The sequence below is a fragment of the Salvelinus sp. IW2-2015 genome, unplaced genomic scaffold (assembly GCF_002910315.2).
Source record: "Salvelinus sp. IW2-2015 unplaced genomic scaffold, ASM291031v2 Un_scaffold135, whole genome shotgun sequence".
In the NCBI taxonomy this organism is placed as follows: domain Eukaryota; kingdom Metazoa; phylum Chordata; class Actinopteri; order Salmoniformes; family Salmonidae; genus Salvelinus; species Salvelinus sp. IW2-2015.
In genome coordinates, this window is record NW_019942519.1 from 17,797 (window position 1) to 25,416 (window position 7,620).

A 7,620-nucleotide genomic window follows, 5' to 3' on the forward strand; every position below is an offset into this window, starting at 1 on the left:
GGGTGGAATGTCGCTGTAGTTAGGCGGGAGTGTCTGGTATAATGAAGGTTTATATCAGGTGATGTCGCTGTATGGTCAGGGAGTGTATAATGAAGGTATATCAGGTGATGTCGCTGTAGGTAGGGAGTGTATATGCGGTATATCCAAGGTGATGTCGCTGTAGGTAAGGGAGTGTATATTGATGGCTAATATCATGGTTGATGTTCGCTGTAGTAGGGAAGTGTCTTAATAGGTTAATATCAGGTGATGTCGCTGTATGTAGGGAGTGGTAATAAATTGCGGTATATTCAGGTGATGTCGCGTAGGTAGGGAGTGGTTATAATGGAGTGATATCAGGTGAATGGTCCCGCTGTATGGTAGGGAGTGTATAGATGAGGTATATAGGTGGATGTTTCGCTGGTATTGGTAGGGAGTGTATTAATGAGGTATATCATGTGATGTCCTGCTGTAGGTAGGAAGTGTATAATGAGGTATATCCAGGTGATGTCGCTGTAGGTAGGGAGTGTATGAATGAGTATATCAGGTGAATGTCGCTGTAGGGTTGAAGCTGTATAATGAGGGTATATCAGTGTGATTGTTCGGCTGTAGGTAGGGAGTGTAATAATGAGGTATATCAGGTGATGTTCCTGCTGTAGGTAGTGGCAGTGTTAATAAATGAGGTATATCAGGTGGATGTCGCTGTAGGGTAGGATTGTGATGTGTAGTAATGGAGTATATCAAGGTGATGATCTGCTGTAGGTAGGGCAGTGTAATAATGGAGTCTATCTATGGTGAGTTCGCTGTAGTAGGAGTGTATAATGGGGGTATAGTCTAGGTGATGTCGGCTGTAGGTAGGGGAGTGGTATAATGAGGTATGCCAGGTGATTGTTTCATCCTCTCAACACACACTATAGTTAAATAATTACACACAGCTCCTCAACAAGAAATAAGCGTCTGGTTATGATGAAACTATGTATGCCTACTGTAAACACACAGACCTGCTCTCTCTAAACCAACACAGGTGCCACACACATCACACACCACACAGGCGACGGGGTCAACACCGACAGCAACACCAACACAACATCTACAGCACAGGCAACCTAGGAGTTTTCTAAAGTAGGAATCCACCTGGTTGGGAAATTCCCAATTAACTTGGACTATTATTTGGAAAGGTTCACAACAGTTTGACAGTGAAATGTCAGATGTTAAAACCAAGCATGAGGTCGGGAATTTCTTAGAGTCTGGACAGGATTGTGTTGAGTGCACAGATCAGGGAAGGGTAACCAAAAACATTTCTGCAGCACTCAAAGGTCCCAAGAACAAGTGGCCTTCCATCAGTCTAAATGGAAGAGTTTTTGGAACACTCAGATTTTTCGTACATCGCTGGTCCACCCGGCATACGAAGGCAATCCCGGGGTAAAAGGGCTTGGATCTCGGAGGTGCCAAGAACCCGATGGTCACTCTGAACGAGCTCCAAGAGTCCTCTCTGAGATGGGAGGAACCTTTCCGAAGGGACAACCATATCTTCGCATTCCCACACAATAGCTCTTTACGGTAGTGGTTGTAACCGGAAGCCACTCCTCAGAAAAATCGGCACAATGAGAAACAAGATCTCTGGTCTGACGAAATACCAAGCATTTAAACTCTTTGGCTGAATGCAAAGCATCACATCTGGAGGAAACCTGGCATCTATCCCTACGTAAAGCAATGGTGGTGGCAGAATATGCTGAGCGGGGATCCTAGTAGGACTTCCAGCATGGGTGCGAAGGTTACTACCTTCCGAATAGGACAACGACCCTAAGCCACACAGCCAAGACAAGCGCAGGAGTGGATTCGAGACAAATCTCTGAATGTCTTGTGAGGTGGCGGCAGCTAAGAGCCCTAGACATGAACCCGATCGAACATCTCTGGAAGAGACCTGAAATAGCTGTGCAGCGACGCTCCCCACATCCAACCTGACCAGAAGCTTTGAGAGGATCTGCAGAGAATAATTGGAGAAAACTCCCAAATACAGGTGTGCCAAGCTTGTAGCGTCATACCCCAGAAGACTCGAGGGCTGTAACACTGCCAAAAGTGCATTCAATCAAAGTGACTGAGATAAACGGGTCGGAATACTTATGTAAATGTGCGATATTTCTAAGAACCTGTTTTTGCTTGTGTCATGATGGCTATTTGGTTGGATGTCTATGTATGCTATTGTGAATGTCATTAATGGGCTTGCGTGTGTCGATTGATGAGGGTGAAAATAAGGCTGTTAATGTACAAAGAATATGGAAAATTCATAGAGGTCTGAAGGCCCTCTGTTTTAATTTCTTCTCGGTATCTTTCCAACACACCTTCACTCGCTCTCACTTCTTTCCTTCCCTTGTGGACTTCAGCTGTCTGTGATCAGGTGAAAAAAAACATTTCCAAAGCCAAACCTTCATATCATAACCACTAATTCCGCTACATCAGCCTAATCGTTGTCACGGTCATAGGTCAACATAGCCACTAAATGAACGTGTTAGTATAAATCCCGCTACATTATGCAGTACAGGTCAAGTCAGCAGCAATATGCTATAGTTTATTTCAGATAACGGCTTGGCTGGCTGCTCTCGGCTTGCAATTACAATTTATATAAACTAAAAAGCTACTCTTGGACTTGAAGAGTTCCATGTTGCATAGCCCACTCAGCCAGCTAGCTAACTAGCATCCCTTGGCTTTGTTTGAAGCGGGTGTTTGTGTAGGCTAAACTAAGCTAGCTCATTTGGAACACTAAGCTAAGCAAGTGACCAAAATAATGTTTTACTATGAAATATAGCTAGCTTTTCCCACCATCCTCTCTCTCTTTGGGCCTTCTCGGCTAATTTTTGGACAAAAAAATTATTATTGTCAAACTGTTAACACTTTATCTTTCTCTCTCCTTTGAATCATATACTTCATTCAATTAGATGTCAACTGCAGTGCTAGCTAAGTGTGTTGTTACTTTGCTTCTTTACTAGATTCATTCCTCTGATCTTTGGATTTGGGTGGACAACATTTCAGTTTCATGCTCTGATAGACTGTCCGGAGGACACGTCCTCCCCTGTCAGTAATTACTGTGCTAAGGTCTATGGAAGGGTGTGACTCTGTTAGCCTCCTGAGGTTTTGTATTTGAAGTTCAATGACCGCAGAGGAAGGACGGAAGCTAGCTGTCCTCCGTCTCTCACCAATGGTGCTATACCTTACAGAGTGCGTGTTGAGGCTACTAGATAGACCTTCTTGGTCAAAAACATGTGTTTTCATCAGTTATTGCGGATGATGTGAAATATATGTTAGTATTAGGTTTTTATCTACAGGTTAGTACTGTACCTAGTAACATCGCCTAGGTGATCCGCGGGAGACACGGCCATACTCCCAGCTCCCGATGGTGATGCGCTGGGAGACACGCCTAGCGTCCCAGCTCCATGGGTGATTCGCTGGAGACACGCCTTACTCCAGCTCCCATGGTGATCCGCTGGGAACCGCCTAACTCCCAGCTCCCATGGTAAATTTCCCGCTGGTGAGACACGCCTACATCCCGAGCCCTCCTCATGGTAATTTCCGCTGGGAGACAACGCACTCCAGCCTCCCATGGTAATGCCGCTTGGGGACAAGCCCATACTCCCAGCTTCCCATGGTGGATCCGCTGGGAGCACGCCTACTTCCCAGCTCCCCTCTCGACGTGACTCCCAGTGTGACTCAACATGGGCGAAGTTGTTTTGTTGTACATGCTTGAAAGTTAGATTTCCTGTATGATAACAATGTACTTGATGAAAGCAGGGGGTTTCAGGATAGTAAATTGGCCCATGACCCCAGCGGTGTGTGTGTGGTGTATGATAAGTGTGTGTGTGTGTTGTGTGTCCTAGCTGCTGAGCTCCTGCTGAAAACCAGTCCCTTCTCCTTCCTCTGATTCCAATAGGTATATTTAGGAAAATGTCTGGGTTTAATATTATTTATGGGTCTGGTCTGTGTGTGTGTGTGGTGGGTGTGTGGGTCTCCCCTGCTGGTCTCCTGAACCTGCTTCCTTCCCTCTGATACAGAAAGGTCATGATTTAGAGTACATGCGTTGATGTCTGAGTGGGTCTTTTATGTATGCAGGGTACCGTCCCCTCCTCCCTGGTGAATTTCGCTCACACACATAAAACAGAGCCACACAATATCGTTAGTCATTTAAAACAGACGCTCTTTATCTAGAAGCCACTTAGTAGTAGAAATTCAACCATGAGATATTCTAGTCTCCCCATTATATCGGAAAATCATCTCTCAAAGACTGAATATGGTTCTTCGTTAAGACTAGAGTCTAGACAGTAGACCTGATGATGGCTTTCCTCGGTAAGACTACAGTCTACATAGACTGGATTATGGTTCCCTCGGTAAAGACTACAGTCACAGTGGACCTGTTATATGTCCTCTGTAAAGACTAATCAGTCTACAGTAGACTGATTATGGTTCCTCGGTAAGACTACAGTTCTAATAGTGACTGATGAATGGTTCTCGGTAAAGACTACAGTCCTACAGTAGACTGAATGGGTTCCTCTGTTAAAGACTTACAGTCCTATCAGTAGACTGGATATGGTTCTCGGTAAAGACTACAGTATGTACTGATATGTTTCCCGCTGTAAAGACTACAGTAGACTGATATGTTCCTCGTTAAAACTACAGTTACAGTAGCACTGATATGGTCCTGGTTAAAGGACTACCAGTACTATAGTAGACTGATATGTTCCTCGGTAAACTACAGTCCTACAGTAGATGATATGTTCCTCGAAAGACTACAGTTCTACGAGTAGACTGATATGTTCTCTGGAAGACTTACAGAATAGACTGATATGTTCTTCTGTATAAGACTAACAGAGACTGATATGGTTCCTCTGTAAAGACTAGAGTCTACTGGACAGGTATGTCTGAAACTACGACTAATGGTTCCTCTGTAAAACTACAGTAGACTATGTTCTCTGTAAAGCACGTCACAGTAGACTGATGATGGTTCCTCTGTAAAGTACTACAGTCTCCAGTGGACTGAATTATGGTCTCTGTAAAGACATTACAGTCTACAGTGGACTGTTTATGGTTCCTCTGGTAAGACAAGTCTACTGATGATATGGTTTCCTCTGTACAAACTACGTACTGACTGATCAATGGTTCTTAAGCTACGTTAAGGACTAATGTCCTCGTAAGACTACTACAGGACGATATGGTTCCTCTGTAAAGCTACAGTAGACGTTGTTCCTCTGTAAAGATACAGTAGTATATTGGTTCCTCTGTACAGACTACAGTCTACAGTGGACTGATAATGGTATTCCTCTGTAAAAGACTACGTAGAACTGATATGGTTCCTCTTGTAAACTACGCTTAACAGTAACGATATGGTTCCCGGTAAAGAACAGAGTCTACAGATGGACTGATATGTTCCTTGTAAAGACTAATTAACGGACTTATGCCTCGTAAGCTAAGCTCGTACTGATTGGTTTCCGTCGGTAAAGACTACTACGAGACTTATTCCGAACAAGCTATCCTCTGTATAAGACTACCAGTCTAACAGTGGACTGATTGTTCCCTCGGTAAAGGCTGTCGCTTAGGAGACTGATCTGGTGTTAGTCTATAGTAATCTGATCTATGGTAGGGGGTATACAGAAATAGCCCTATTTGGTAACAAGACGCAAGTCCATATTAAGCAACAGAACAGCGCAATATAAGCAAGAAGAAAACGACGAGTCCATCAATTACTTAAGACATGAAGCAGTCAACCGGAAATTTTCAAACTTCCACACGTTTCTTCAAGTGCAGTCGCAAAAACATCAAGCACTATGATAACTGGCCCTCATGAGGACCACCACAGAAGGGAAAGAACCCTGAGTTACCTCAGCTGCAGAGGATACGTCCTTAGAGTTACAGTAATAACTGCACCTCAGATTGCAGCCCAAAAAAAATGCTCAGAGTTCAAGTAACAGACATCTCAACACAAGCTGTTTCAGAGGAGACGCAAAGAATCATATGCCTTTGTGGTGAAGTTGCTGCAAAGAAACCACTAAGAAGAAGAGCTTGCTGGACCACCAGAAAACGAGCAATGGACATTAGACCGGTGGAAATCTGTTCTTTGGTCTGATGAGTCCAATGGTGAGATTTAGATTCCAAACGCCGTGTCTTGTGAGACGCAAAGTAAGGTAACGGAATGAATCTCCACATGTGGTTTTTTCGCCACCCGTGAAGCATGGGAGGAGGAGAAGGTGGGGGGTGCTTTGGTTGGTGAACTGTCAGGATTTATTTAGAAATCAAAGGAACACTTAAACCAGCATGGGCTACCAAAGCATTCTGCAGCAGATACACCTCCCATCTGGTTGGGGCTTGAGTGGGACATCATTTGTTTTTCACACCAGACAGTGACCAAAGCACACTCCGGCGAAGTGTAAGGGTATATTGACCAAATGAGGAGAGTGAATGGAGCTGCATCAGATGACCTGGCCTCCACAATCACCCGACCTCAACCCATTTGTGATGGTTTGGAATTAGTTGACTCGCAGCAGTGGAACAAAAAGCAGCCAACAAATGCTCAGCATATGTCGGACTCATTCAAGACTATTGGAAAAGCATTCCTCATGAGCTGGTTGAGAGAATGCCAAGAGTGTGCAAAGCCTGTTCACAGGCAAAGGGTGGCAACTTGTGAAGAATCTCAAATAATTTTGATTTGTGTTAACACGTTTTTTTGGTTACTACATAGTTCCATATGTGTTATTTCATAGTTTTGATGTCTTCACTATTATGTCTAACAATGAGAAAAAACAAAAAATATAGAAAATCCCTTGTAAATGAGTGGTGGTGCCAAATTTTGACTGGTAAAAACTTGATGTGTGGTATATATATACTGTTGTTGAGATTTAAAATCAGCGCCTATATATTATATATTATAGTAATATATATATATATAGTATATGATATATTATAGTAATATATATATATGCCTGTGGGAATATAATATTAGGTATCGTTAGGTCGATTAAATCTCAACTAACTAGTGTCTACGTCGACTTATTTCTGAGATGCTATGAGAAGTGTCCTTTGGTGGAGTGCCTTCCTCGGTGTATACACAGACAGTCCGCTGCTCACTGCGCTCACCTTATAGTGGATGTTATGAAACCTAACAGTTGAACCTTGAGGGAACCTTTGATCAGCCATCAATACGACTCATATTTCAGGAGTCCGTTAAGTTCCGGGGTCGGGCTCGAATCCACGGCGGGATCGATGGCGGTGTTACATGTATACGTTCTATCTTTCCGACATTCTGGCGGTGTCCCTATGTTGAGGTGAAATTACCAGGACATGGGTCTGGCAGAAATGAAGACAAGCAGAGGTATGCCCTGTGGGAGAGGAATTACAGGGACAGTGTCTGTCAGAAATGAGACAGCGAGGTAGCCTAGTGGGAATACGGCATTCTGAGACAGGAGACAGCGATGGTCCTTGTATAATCAGGACACATGTCAGAACAGGGACAAGAGGTAAGCCTGTGGGAATAATTATGAAGGGTTGAATTTGGCTGTGCCTTTTCTGCTAAAAGTAAAGTTGATATCATGTAAACATTGCGGCTATTTCTCTACTTCCTTCCCCATCGTTAAGTTAAACACTGTAGATAATTCACATTAA